Source organism: Triticum aestivum, chromosome 7B (assembly GCF_018294505.1).
Source record: "Triticum aestivum cultivar Chinese Spring chromosome 7B, IWGSC CS RefSeq v2.1, whole genome shotgun sequence".
Lineage (NCBI taxonomy): Eukaryota > Viridiplantae > Streptophyta > Magnoliopsida > Poales > Poaceae > Triticum > Triticum aestivum.
The window spans coordinates 725,264,049-725,279,355 of NC_057813.1; positions in this window are offsets into that span (position 1 = coordinate 725,264,049).

A 15,307-nucleotide genomic window follows, 5' to 3' on the forward strand; every position below is an offset into this window, starting at 1 on the left:
CGTTCAAGGGAACGGTGATGATGGAGTCGTACTCGCCGTGATTCAAATCACCGATGACCAAGTGCTGAACGGACAGCACCTCCGCGTTCAACACACGTACGGTACGGACGAAATCTCCTCCTTCTTGATCCAGCAAGGGGGAAGGAGAGGTTGAGGAAGATGGCTCCAGCAGCAGCACGACTGTGTGATGATGGTGGAGAGGCAGTACTCCGACAGGGCTTCGCCAAGCGCACAACGGAGGAGGAGAGGTGTTGGGGAGGGGAGGGGCTGTGCCTTGGATCAGGTGTTCGGCCCTCCCCTCACCCCTCTATTTATAGGGGAAGGGGGAAGGGGGTCGGCCCCTCTAGATGAGATCTAGAGGGGGGGCGGCCAGGGAGGGGGCTTGCCCCCCAAGCAAAGGGGGGCGCCCCCTTTAGGGTTCCCCCCCAACCCTAGGCGCATGGGCCCAAGGGTGGGGGTGCGCCCAGCCCTCCAGGGGCTGGTTCCCTGCCCCACGCGGCCCATGTGGCCCACCAAGTGGGGTGGCCCCTCCTGGTGGACCCCCGGAACCCCTCCGGTGGCCCCGGTACAATACCGATATGCCCCCGGAACTTTTCGGTGTCCGCATGACAACTTCCCATATATAAATCTTTACCTCCGGACCCTTCCGGAACTCCTCGTGACGTCCGGGATCTCATCCGGGACTCCGAACAACATTCGGTAATCACATACAAGTCTTCCTAATAACCCTAGCGTCAGCGAACCTTAAGTGTGTGGACCCTACGGGTTCGGGAGACATGCAGACATGACCGAGACAGCTCTCCGGTCAATAACCAACAGCGGGATCTGGATACCCATGTTGGCACCCACATGCTCTTCGATGATGTCATCGGATGAACCACGATGTCGAGGATTCAATCAACCCCGTATGCAGTTCCCTTTGTCAATCGGTACGTTACATGCCCGAGACTCGATCGTCGGTATCCCAATACCTCGTTCAGTCTCGTTACCGGCAAGTCACTTTACTCGTACCGTAATGCATGATCCCATGACCAAACACTTGGTCACTTTGAGCTCATTATGATGATGCATTACCGAGTGGGCCCAGAGATACCTCTCCGTCATACGGAGTGACAAATCCCAGTCTCGATCCGTGTCAACCCAACAGACACTTTCGGAGATACCTGTAGTGCACCTTTATAGTCACCCAGTTACGTTGTGACGTTTGGTACACCCAAAGCACTCCTACGGTATCCGGGAGTTACACGATATCATGGTCTAAGGAAGAGATACTTGACATTGGAAAAGCTCTAGCAAAACGAACTACACGATCTTGTGCTATGCTTAGGATTGGGTCTTGTCCATCACGTCATTCTCCTAATGACGTGATCCCGTTGTCAATGACATCTAATGTCCATAGTCAGGAAACCATGACTATCTGTTGACCAACGAGCTAGTCAACTAGAGGCTTACTAGGGACGTATTGTGGTCTATGTATTCACACGTGTATTATGATTTCCGGATAATACAATTATAGCATGAATAAAAGACAATTATCATGAACAAAGAAATATAATAATAATACTTTTATTATTGCCTCTAGGGCATATTTCCAATAGTCTCCCACTTGCACTAGAGTTAATAATCTAGTTACATTGTGATGAATCGGACACCCATAGAGTTCTGGTGTTGATCATGTTTTGCTCGTGAGAGAGGTTTAGTCAATGGATCTGCAACATTCAGATCCGTATGCACTTTGCAAATATCTATGTCTCCATCTTGAACATTTTCACAGATGGAGTTGAAGCGTCGTTTGATGTGCCTGGTCTTCTTGTGAAACCTGGGCTCCTTGGCAAGGGCAATAGCTCCAGTGTTGTCACAGAAGAGTTTGATCGGCCCTGACGCATTGGGTATGACTCCTAGGTCGGTGATGAACTCCTTCACCCATATTGCTTCATGCGCTGCCTCCGAGGCTTCCATGTACTCCGCTTCACATGTAGATCCCGCCACGACGCTCTGCTTGCAGCTGTACCAGCTTACTGCTCCACCATTCAACATATACACGTATCCGGTTTGTGACTTAGAGTCATCCAGATCTGTGTCGAAGCTAGCGTCGACGTAACCCTTTACGACGAGCTCTTCGTCACCTCCATAAACGAGAAACATGTCCTTTGTCCTTTTCAGGTACTTCAGGATATTCTTGACCGCTGTCCAGTGTTCCTTGCCGGGATTACTTTGGTACCTTCCTACCAAACTTACGGCAAGGTTTACATCAGGTATGGTACACAACATGGCATACATAATAGATCCTATGGCTAAGGCATAGGGGATGACACTCATCTCTTCTTTATCTTTTGTCGTGGTCGGGCATTGAGTCGAGCTCAATCTCACACCTTGCAGTACAGGCAAGAACCCTTTCTTGGACTGATCCATTTTGAACTTCTTCAAAATCTTATCAAGGTATATGCTTTGTGAAAGACCTATGAGGCGTCTCAATCTATCCCTATAGATCTTGATGCCTAATATATATGCAGCTTCTCCAAGGTCCTTCATTGAAAAACACTTATTCAAGTAGGCCTTAATGCTGTCAAAGAATTCTGTATCATTTCCCATCAAAAGCATGTCATCTACATATAATATGAGAAATGCTACAGAGCTCCCACTCACTTTCTTGTAAACGCAGGCTTCTCCATAAGTCTGCATAAACCCAAACGCTTTGATCATCTCATCAAAGCGAATGTTCCAACTCCGAGATGCTTGCACCAACCCATAAATGGATTGCTGGAGCTTGCATACTTTGTTAGCATTCTTAGGATCGACAAAACCCTCCGGCTGTATCATATACAGTTCTTCCTTAAGATGCCCGTTAAGGAATGCCGTTTTGACGCCCATCTGCCATATCTCATAATCATAGTATGCGACAATTGCTAACATGATTTGGATGTACTTAAGCTTCGCTACGGGAGAGAAAGTCTCATCGTAGTCAATCCCTTGAACTTGCCGATAACCCTCCGCGTCCGTCTTCTTCTTAAAGATCCATTTGTTTTCTATCGCTCGCCGAGCATCGGGCAAGTCAGTCAAAGTCCACACTTTGTTTTCATACAGGGATTCTATCTCGGATTTCATGGCTTCTATCCATTTGTTGGAATCTGGGCCCGCCATCGCTTCTTCATAGTTCGAAGGTTCACCGTTGTCTAACAACATGATTTCCAGGACAGGGTTGCCATACCACTCTGGTGTGGTACGTGTCCTTGTGGACCTACGAAGTTCAGTAGGAACTTGATCAGAAGTACCTTGATCATCATCATTAATTTCCTCTCCAGTCGGTGTAGGCACCATAGGAACGTTTTCCTGAGCTGCACTACTTTCCGGTTCAAGAGGTAGTACTTCATCGAGTTCTACTTTCCTCCCACTTACTCCTTTCGAGAGAAACTCTTTTTCCAGAAAGGATCTGTTCTTGGCAACAAAGATCTTGCCCTCGGATCTTAAGTAGAAGGTATACCCAATGGTTTCCTTAGGGTATCCTATGAAGACGCATTTTTCCGACTTGGGTTCGAGCTTTTCAGGTTGAAGTTTCTTGACATAAGCATCGCATCCCCAAACTTTTAGAAACGACAGCTTAGGTTTCTTCCCAAACCATAATTCATACGGTGTCGTCTCAACGGATTTAGACCGTGCCCTATTTAAAGTGAATGTAGCTGTCTCTAGAGCGTATCCCCAAAATGATAGCGGTAAATCGGTAAGAGACATCATAGATCGCACCATATCCAATAGAGTGCGATTATGATGTTCGGACACACCGTTACGCTGAGGTGTTCCAGGCGGCGTGAGTTGTGAAACGATTCCACATTTTCTTAAGTGTGTACCAAATTTGTGACTTAAATATTCTCCTCCACGATCCGATCGTAAGAACTTTATCTTTCGGTCACGTCGATTCTCTACTTCATTCTGAAATTCCTTGAACTTTTCAAAGGTCTCAGACTTGTGTTTCATCAAGCAGACATACCCATATCTACTTAAGTCATCAGTGAGAGTGAGAACATAACGATATCCTCCGCGAGCCTCAACACTCATTGGACCGCATACATCAGTATGTATGATTTCCAATAAGTTGGTTGCTCGCTCCATTGTTCCGGAGAACGGAGTCTTGGTCATTTTGCCCATGAGGCATGGTTCGCATGTGTCAAATGATTCATAATCGAGAGACTCTAAAAGTCCATCAGCATGGAGCTTCTTCATGCGTTTGACACCAATGTGACCAAGGCGGCAGTGCCACAAGTATGTGGGACTATCGTTATCAACTTTACATCTTTTGGTATTCACACTATGAATATGTGTAACATTACCCTCGAGATTCATTAAGAATAAACCATTGATCATCGGGGCATGACCATAAAACATATCTCTCATATAAATAGAACAACCATTATTCTCGGATTTAAATGAGTAGCCATCTCGTATCAAACGAGATCCAGATACAATGTTCATGCTCAAACTTGGCACAAAATAACAATTATTGAGGTTTAAAACTAATCTCGTAGGTAAATGTAGAGGTAGCGTGCCGACGGCGATCACATCGACCTTGGAACCATTCCCGACGCGCATCGTCACCTCATCCTTCGCCAGTCTCTGCTTATTCCGCAGCTCCTGCTGTGAGTTACAAATGTGAGCAACGGCACCGGTATCAAATACCCAGGAGTTACTACGAGTACTGGTAAGGTACACATCAATTACATGTATATCAAATATACCTTTAGTGTTGCCGGCCTTCTTTTCCGCTAAGTATTTGGGGCAGTTCCGCTTCCAGTGACCCTTCCCCTTGCATTAAAAGCACTCAGTCTCAGGCTTGGGTCCATTCTTTGACTTCTTCCCGGCAACTGGCTTACTGGGCGCGGCAACATCTTTGCCGTCCTTCTTGAAGTTCTTCTTACCCTTTCCCTTATTAAACTTAGTGGTCTTATTGACCATCAACACTTTATGTTCTTTCTTGATTTCAACCTCTGCTGACTTCAGCATTGAGAATACTTCAGGAATGGTCTTCACCATCCCCTGCATATTGTAGTTCAACACAAAGCTCTTGTAGCTCGGTGGGAGCGACTGAAGGATTCTGTCAATGACTGCCTCTTCCGGGAGATTGATCTCCAACTGGGACAGGCGGTTGTGCAACCCAGACATTTTGAGTATGTGCTCACTGACAGAACTGTTTTCCTCCATCTTACAACTATAGAACTTGTCGGAGACTTCATATCTCTCGACCCGGGCATGAGCTTGGAAAACCATTTTCAGCTCCTCGAACATCTCATATGCTTCGTGCTTCTCAAAACGCTTTTGGAGCCCCGGTTCTAAGCTATAAAGCATGCCGCACTGAACGAGGGAGTAATCATCAGCACGTGATTGCCAAGTGTTCATAACGTCTTGGTTCTCTGGGATGGGTGCTTCACCTAGCGGTGCATCTAGGACATAATCTTTCTTGGCTGCTATGAGGATGATCCTCAGGTTCCGGACCCAGTCCGAATAGTTGCTGCCATCATCTTTCAGCTTGGTTTTCTCTAGGAACGCGTTGAAGTTCATGTTGACATGAGCGTTGGCCATTTGATCTACAAGACATATTTTGCAAAAGTTTTAGACTAAGTTCATGATAATTAAGTTCATCTAATCAAATTATTTAATGAACTCCCACTCATATTAGACATCCCTCTAGTCATCTAAGTGTTACACGATCCGAGTCGACTAGGCCGTGTCCGATCATCACGTGAGACGGACTAGTCATCATCGGTGAACATCTCCATGTTGATCGTATCTTCCATACGACTCATGTTCGACCTTTCGATCTCTATGTTCCGAGGCCATGTCTGTACATGCTAGGCTCGTCAAGTTAACCCTAAGTGTTCTGCATGTGTAAATCTGTCTTACACCCGTTGTATGTGAACGTAAGGATCTATCACACCCGATCATCACGTGGTGCTTCGAAACGACGAACTTTAGCAACGGTGCACAGTTAGGGGGAACACTTTCTTGAAATTATTATAAAGGATCATCTTCTTTACTACCGCCGTTCTAAGTAAACAAGATGCATAAAACATAATAAACATCACATGCAATTATATAGTAGTGACATGATATGGCCAATATCATATAGCTCCTTCGATCTCCATCTTCGGGGCTCCATGATCATCTTCGTCACCGGCATTGACACCATGATCTCCATCATTGTGTCTTCATGAAGTTGTCACGCCAACGACTACTTCTACTTCTATGGCTAACGCGTTTAGCAATAAAGTAAAGTAATTTACATGGTGTTCTTCAATGACACGCAGGTCATACAAAAATAAAGACAACTCCTATGGCTCCTGCCGGTTGTCATACTCATCGACATGCAAGTCGTGATTCTATTACAAGAACATGATCTCCTACATCACAATATATCATTCATCATTCATCACAACTTCTGGCCATATCACATCACATGACAATTGCTGCAAAAACAAGTTAGACGTCCTCTAATTGTTGTTGCATCTTTTATGTGGCTGCAATGGGTTCTAGCAAGAACGTTTTCTTACCTACGAATAACCACAACATGATTTTGTCAACTTCTATTTACCCTTCATAAGGATCCTTTTCATCTAATCCACTCCAACTAAAGTAGGAGAGACAGACACCCGCTAGCCACCTTATGCAACTAGTGCATGTCAGTCGCTGGAACCTGTCTCACGTAAGCGTACGTGTAAGGTCGGTCCAGGCTGCTTCATCCCACAATACCGCTGAAGCAAGAAAAGACTAGTAACGGCAAGCAAGTTGACAAGATCTACGCCCACAACAAAATTGTGTTCTACTCGTGCAATAGAGAACTACGCATAGACCTAGCTCATGATGCCACTGTTGGGGAACGTTGCAGAAAATTAAAAAATTTCCTATGGTTTCACCAAGATCCATCTATGAGTTCATCTAAGCAACGAGTCATGGGAGAGAGATTGCATCTACATACCACTTGTAGATCGTGTGCGGAAGTGTTCAAGGGAACAGTGATGATGGAGTCGTACTCGCCGTGATTCAAATCACCGATGACCAAGTGCTGAACGGACAGCACCTCCGCGTTCAACACACGTACGGTACAGACGAAATCTCCTCCTTCTTGATCCAGCAAGGGGGAAGGAGAGGTTGAGGAAGATGGCTCCAGCAGCAGCACGACAGTGTGATGATGGTGGAGAGGCAGTACTCCGACAGGGCTTCGCCAAGCGCACAACGGAGGAGGAGAGGTGTTGGGGAGGGGAGGGGCTGTGCCTTGGATCAGGTGTTCAGCCCTCCCCTCACCCCTCTATTTATAGGGGAAGGGGGAAGGGGGTCGGCCCCCTCTAGATGAGATCTAGAGGGGGGGGCAGGGAGGGGGCTTGCCCCCCAAGCAAAGGGGGGCGCCCCCTTTAGGGTTCCCCCCCCCAACCCTAGGCGCATGGGCCCAAGGGTGGGGGTGCGCCCAGCCCTCCAGGGGCTGGTTCCCTGCCCCACGCGGCCCATGTGGCCCACCAAGTGGGGTGGCCCCTCCTGGTGGACCCCCGGAACCCCTCCGGTGGCCCCGGTACAATACCGATATGCCCCCGAAACTTTTCGGTGTCCGCATGACAACTTCCCATATATAAATCTTTACCTCCGGACCCTTCCGGAACTCCTCGTGACGTCCGGGATCTCATCCGGGACTCCGAACAACATTCGGTAATCACATACAAGTCTTCCTAATAACCCTAGCGTCACCAAACCTCAAGTGTGTAGACCCTACGGGTTCGGGAGACATGCAGACATGACCGAGACAGCTCTCCGGTCAATAACCAATAGCGGGATCTGGATACCCATGTTGGCACCCACATGCTCTTCGATGATGTCATTGGATGAACCACGATGTCGAGGATTCAATCAACCCCGTATGCAGTTCCCTTTGTCAATCGGTACGTTACATGCCCGAGACTCGATCGTCGGTATCCCAATACCTCGTTCAGTCTCGTTACCGGCAAGTCACTTTACTCGTACCGTAATGCATGATCCCGTGACCAAACACTTGGTCACTTTGAGCTCATTATGATGATGCATTACCGAGTGGGCCCAGAAATACCTCTCTGTCATACGGAGTGACAAATCCCAGTCTCGATCTGTGTCAACCCAATAGACACTTTTGGAGATACCTGTAGTGCACCTTTATAGTCACCCAGTTACGTTGTGACGTTTGGTACACCCAAAGCACTCCTACGGTATCCGGGAGTTACACGATCTCATGGTCTAAGGAAGAGATACAAGACATTGGAAAAGCTCTAGCAAAACGAACTACACGATCTTGTGCTATGCTTAGGATTGGGTCTTGTCCATCACGTCATTCTCCTAATGACGTGATCCCGTTGTCAATGACATCTAATGTCCATAGTCAGGAAACCATGATTATCTGTTGACCAACGAGCTAGTCAACTAGAGGCTTACTAGGGACGTATTGTGGTCTATGTCTTCACACGTGTATTACGATTTCTGGATAATACAATTATAGCATGAATAAAAGACAATTATCATGAACAAGGAAATATAATAATAATACTTTTATTATTGCCTCTAGGGCATATTTCCAACAGACTATCTCGGTGAGACCGAGAACCGTATCGGTGTGACCGAATTGATTAGGGTTTCTGGCAGTGGCTATGTCAAATGAAATTGGTGGGGCCGAGTTTGACTTTAGGTTTTGGACATATGTGGAAATGAGAAAGTGGTTGAGGGTTTTGGAGCTATATCACTAAACACTTTGAGCAAGTAGACCATTAAGCAACACCTCATCCCCTTTTAATAGCATTGGCTTTCCTATGGACTCAATGTGAGCTTGGATCACTAAAATGAAAATGAGAGTCTTGATCCTTTGCCAATCTTTGTCCTTAGCATTTGGAAGGGCTTCCACATCCTCTTGTCCTTGCCACTGCATTGTTGAACTCATCTGAAATGCACTTTATAAAAGTATTTGTCCAACAAGATATGAATAGCAATAGGTAAAGCTTTGGAAGGACATGTAACATGCATAGGCTCACCCTACATGTATGCAATCATGTAATGATGGAATGTAAGAAAATGTGAATGCATAAGCATATCAGAGAAAGCAATGAGTTGCATGTATCTTGGCTATATGCATTAGAGCAAATGATGTAGATAGAATAGGTATACCTTCATGTCCATGAATCCTTCTTGCAAACAATATGTGCAGCAGCAAGAGATCCTCATGCAGATGAGTATGATGCATATACTTACCTTGTGGTCTTGAGCTGGCTTTGGAAGAGATAAGCTTGATAAAACATCGTTAGATAACACAAGAGCACTCTAGATAAAGCAAGTTTAGGAAACACAAGAGTACCAAGACTGGGATGACATGTAATGAGTGAGTACTTAGTACACCATTTGAGTATAGACATATCCCCGAAGATTAAAGATATGCAATGAATTCCAAAGATTTTCTTCCCTTATATTTGAACTCTTTCTCCCCCTGAATCTGATATTGGATAATTTTGTTCTGCAAATTTTGATATATTATATGTATTTTCCGAATTAAGATGATTTAGTTATGATTTTTTTCAAGTTTGAAAATTGCCCTATAGTCCCGGTTTGTGTCTCCAACCGGGACTATAGGTTAGACCCCCTTTAGTGCCGGTTCGTGGCACGAACCGGTACTAAAGGTTGGCCCTTTAGTACCGGTTTGTGCCACAAACCAGGACTAAAGGGGCTCGTGGGGCCCCGGCCTGACGCCAGCCTGCCACCACCCCTTTAGTACCGGTTCTAAGCACGAACTGGTACTAAAGGTTCAACACGAACAGGCACTAATGCATAGCCGTTCGAACCGGTACTAATGATACCATTAGTACCGGGCCAAAATCGAACTGGGACTAATGTGTCTCACATAAGGTCCTTTTTCTACTAGTGTCTATATGGGACTAAAGTATAAGTGGCATATATATACAAACTTAGTAGTACAATTTCCATGTTAAATAAGACATATGTAATAATTAGCTAATTTAGCGAGACAAAAAAGCCATCTTCACTGCATACACATAAGGATAAGCATACTAGGAAAATTGTGAAAAGGTCCCTCTTTTTGTTCTTGTTGTTCATCCCTTTTTCCCCTCCAAGCGTGAAAAGATCCCTCTTAGGGTTTCACCCTACAATATTTTTGTTATCCCTTTTTATCCATGTCATGTTGTACGGGCTATGGCCCATTCCGGAGGAAGCGGAAATTATTTGGTGCACTTTTGGAAACATTCATACAGTTTTGGAAGGTTCCACCCGATGTTTTTTCTATGCTTTTAACGGTTTATTGGTTTTTGGGAACTTTTCATGTTGGTATTTGTTTCCCTTTTTAAAAGGATCGAGAAGAGGTGTCTAGAGGGGGCGTGTGGTGGGGGGTGGGTGATTAGACCCTCAACAAGTAAATGTAGCAGTTTTTATGATTTTCAAGTTGAGGTTGAAGATTAGCACAATTTTAAACATTCCCAACACAATTCAAGCAAGCATGGAAGAGTATAGGCAGTGGAAATAGTAAAGCATGCTAGTTGCAAGAAAGTAAAGGGATGGGTTGGAGTGTGCAATCGCAATGAAGACACACAGATTTTTTGGCGTGGTTCTCATAGGTGGTGCTATCGTACATCAATGTTGATGGAGACTTCAACCCACGAAGGGTAACGGTTGCGTGAGTCCACGGAGGGCTCAACCTACGAAGGGTCCACTAAGAAGCAACCTTGTCTATCCCACCATGGCCATCGCCCACGAAGGACTTGCCTCACTTGGGTAGATCTTCACGAAGTAGGCGATCTCCTTGCCCTTATAAACTCCTTCGTTCAACTCCACAATCTTGACGGAGGCTCCCAAGTGACACCTAACCAATCTAGGAGACACCACTCTGCAAAAGGTAATAGATGGAGTGTTGATGATGAACTCCTTACTCTTGTGCTTCAAATGATAGTCTCCCCAACACGCAACTCTCTCTCACAGATTTGGCTATGGTGGAAAGATGATTTCAGTGGAAAGCAACTTGGGGAAGGCTAGAGATCAAGATTCTTGTGGTTGGATTGGAATGTCTTGGTATCAACACATGATTAGGTGGTTCTCTCTCAGAAAATGAGTAGTGGAAGTGTAGGCACATTTTGATGGCTCTCTCCCTAATGGATAAGGGGATGGAGGGGTATATATAGCCTCTACACAAAATCCAACCATTACACACATTTGACCCAACTCGGCCAGACCGAATAGAGAAACTCGGTGAGACCGATTTAGTTCAAAATGTGAATGTTAGGAATCTCGGTGGGACCAACAAGATCAACTCGGTGGGACCGATGTGCTAGGGCTAGGGCAAAACCTCATCTCGGTGAGACCGGTCGCATGAACTCGGTGAAACCAATTTCAGCAATTGATCAAACAAAGAGTTGGTCTGAAAAACTCGGTGTGACCGATTGCACATTTCTGTGAAACCGAAATAATTGCAATAGGCAACAGAGAGTTTGCAAGGCTATGTTGGGGAACGTTGCAGAAAATTAAAATTTTTCCTACGGTTTCACCAAGATCCATCTATGATTTCATCTAAGCAACGAGTCATGGGTGAGAGATTGCATCTACATACCACTTGTAGATCGCGTGCGGAAGCGTTCAAGGGAACGGTGATGATGGAGTCGTACTCGCCGTGATTCAAATCACCGATGACCAAGTGCTGAACGGACAGCACCTCCGCGTTCAACACACGTACGGTACGGACGAAATCTCCTCCTTCTTGATCTAGCAAGGGGGAAGGAGAGGTTGAGGAAGATGGCTCCAGTAGCAGCACGACTGCGTGATGATGGTGGAGAGGTAGTACTCCGACAGGGCTTCGCCAAGCGCACAACGGAGGAGGAGAGGTGTTGGGGAGGGGAGGGGCTGTGCCTTGGATCAGGTGTTCAGCCCTCCCCTCACCCCTCTATTTATAGGGGAAGGGGGTAGGGGGTCGGCCCCTCTAGATGAGATCTAGAGGGGGGGCGGCCAGGGAGGGGGCTTGCCCCCCAAGCAAAGGGGGGCGCCCCCTTTAGGGTTCCCCCCCAACCCTAGGCGCATGGGCCCAAGGGTGGGGGTGCGCCCAGCCCTCCAGGGGCTGGTTCCCTGCCCCACGCGGCCCATGTGGCCCACCAAGTGGGGTGGCCCCTCCTGGTGGACCCCCGGAACCCCTCCGGTGGCCCCGGTACAATACCGATATGCCCCCGGAACTTTTCGGTGTCCGCATGACAACTTCCCATATATAAATCTTTACCTCCGGACCCTTCCGGAACTCCTCGTGACGTCCGGGATCTCATCCGGGACTCCGAACAACATTCGGTAATCACATACAAGTCTTCCTAATAACCCTAGCGTCAGCGAACCTTAAGTGTGTGGACCCTACGGGTTCGGGAGACATGCAGACATGACCGAGACAGCTCTCCGGTCAATAACCAACAGCGGGATCTGGATACCCATGTTGGCACCCACATGCTCTTCGATGATGTCATCGGATGAACCACGATGTCGAGGATTCAATCAACCCCGTATGCAGTTCCCTTTGTCAATCGGTACGTTACATGCCCGAGACTCGATCGTCGGTATCCCAATACCTCGTTCAGTCTCGTTACCGGCAAGTCACTTTACTCGTACCGTAATGCATGATCCCATGACCAAACACTTGGTCACTTTGAGCTCATTATGATGATGCATTACCGAGTGGGCCCAGAGATACCTCTCCGTCATACGGAGTGACAAATCCCAGTCTCGATCCGTGTCAACCCAACAGACACTTTCGGAGATACCTGTAGTGCACCTTTATAGTCACCCAGTTACGTTGTGACGTTTGGTACACCCAAAGCACTCCTACGGTATCCGGGAGTTACACGATATCATGGTCTAAGGAAGAGATACTTGACATTGGAAAAGCTCTAGCAAAACGAACTACACGATCTTGTGCTATGCTTAGGATTGGGTCTTGTCCATCACGTCATTCTCCTAATGACGTGATCCCGTTGTTAATGACATCTAATGTCCATAGTCAGGAAACCATGACTATCTATTGACCAACGAGCTAGTCAACTAGAGGCTTACTAGGGACGTATTGTGGTCTATGTATTCACACGTGTATTATGATTTCCGGATAATACAATTATAGCATGAATAAAAGACAATTATCATGAACAAAGAAATATAATAATAATACTTTTATTATTGCCTCTAGGGCATATTTCCAATAGTCTCCCACTTGCACTAGAGTTAATAATCTAGTTACATTGTGATGAATCGGACACCCATAGAGTTCTGGTGTTGATCATGTTTTGCTCGTGAGAGAGGTTTAGTCAATGGATCTGCAACATTCAGATCCGTATGCACTTTGCAAATATCTATGTCTCCATCTTGAACATTTTCACAGATGGAGTTGAAGCGTCGTTTGATGTGCCTAGTCTTCTTGTGAAACCTGGGCTCCTTGGCAAGGGCAATAGCTCCAGTGTTGTCACAGAAGAGTTTGATCGGCCCTGACGCATTGGGTATGACTCCTAGGTCGGTGATGAACTCCTTCACCCATATTGCTTCATGCGCTGCCTCCGAGGCTTCCATGTACTCCGCTTCACATGTAGATCCTGCCACGACGCTCTGCTTGCAGCTGTACCAGCTTACTGCTCCACCATTCAACATATACACGTATCCGGTTTGTGACTTAGAGTCATTCAGATCTGTGTCGAAGCTAGCGTCGACGTAACCCTTTACGACGAGCTCTTCGTCACCTCCATAAACGAGAAACATGTCCTTTGTCCTTTTCAGGTACTTCAGGATATTCTTGACCGCTGTCCAGTGTTCCTTGCCGGGATTACTTTGGTACCTTCCTACCAAACTTACGGCAAGGTTTACATCAGGTATGGTACACAGCATGGCATACATAATAGATCCTATGGCTAAGGCATAGGGGATGACACTCATCTCTTCTTTATCTTTTGCCGTGGTCGGGCATTGAGTCGAGCTCAATCTCACACCTTGCAGTACAGGCAAGAACCCTTTCTTGGACTGATCCATTTTGAACTTCTTCAAAATCTTATCAAGGTATATGCTTTGTGAAAGACCTATGAGGCGTCTCAATCTATCCCTATAGATCTTGATGCCTAATATATATGCAGCTTCTCCAAGGTCCTTCATTGAAAAACACTTATTCAAGTAGGCCTTAATGCTGTCAAAGAATTCTGTATCATTTCCCATCAAAAGCATGTCATCTACATATAATATGAGAAATGCTACAGAGCTCCCACTCACTTTCTTGTAAACGCCGGCTTCTCCATAAGTCTGCATAAACCCAAACGCTTTGATCATCTCATCAAAGCGAATGTTCCAACTCCGAGATGCTTGCACCAACCCATAAATGGATTGCTGGAGCTTGCATACTTTGTTAGCATTCTTAGGATCGACAAAACCCTCCGGCTGTATCATATACAGTTCTTCCTTAAGATGCCCGTTAAGGAATGCCGTTTTGACGCCCATCTGCCATATCTCATAATCATAGTATGCGACAATTGCTAACATGATTTGGATGTACTTAAGCTTCGCTACGGGAGAGAAAGTCTCATCGTAGTCAATCCCTTGAACTTGCCGATAACCCTCCGCGTCCGTCTTCTTCTTAAAGATCCATTTGTTTTCTATCGCTCGCCGAGCATCGGGCAAGTCAGTCAAAGTCCACACTTTGTTTTCATACAGGGATTCTATCTCGGATTTCATGGCTTCTATCCATTTGTTGGAATCTGGGCCCGCCATCGCTTCTTCATAGTTCGAAGGTTCACCGTTGTCTAACAACATGATTTCCAGGACAGGGTTGCCATACCACTCTGGTGTGGTACGTGTCCTTGTGGACCTACGAAGTTCAGTAGGAACTTGATCAGAAGTACCTTGATCATCATCATTAATTTCCTCTCCAGTCGGTGTAGGCACCATAGGAACGTTTTCCTGAGCTGCACTACTTTCCGGTTCAAGAGGTAGTACTTCATCGAGTTCTACTTTCCTCCCACTTACTCCTTTCGAGAGAAACTCTTTTTCCAGAAAGGATCTGTTCTTGGCAACAAAGATCTTGCCCTCGGATCTTAAGTAGAAGGTATACCCAATGGTTTCCTTAGGGTATCCTATGAAGACGCATTTTTCCGACTTGGGTTCGAGCTTTTCAGGTTGAAGTTTCTTGACATAAGCATCGCATCCCCAAACTTTTAGAAACGACAGCTTAGGTTTCTTCCCAAACCATAATTCATACGGTGTCGTCTCAACGGATTTAGACCGTGCCCTATTTAAAGTGAATGTAGCTGTC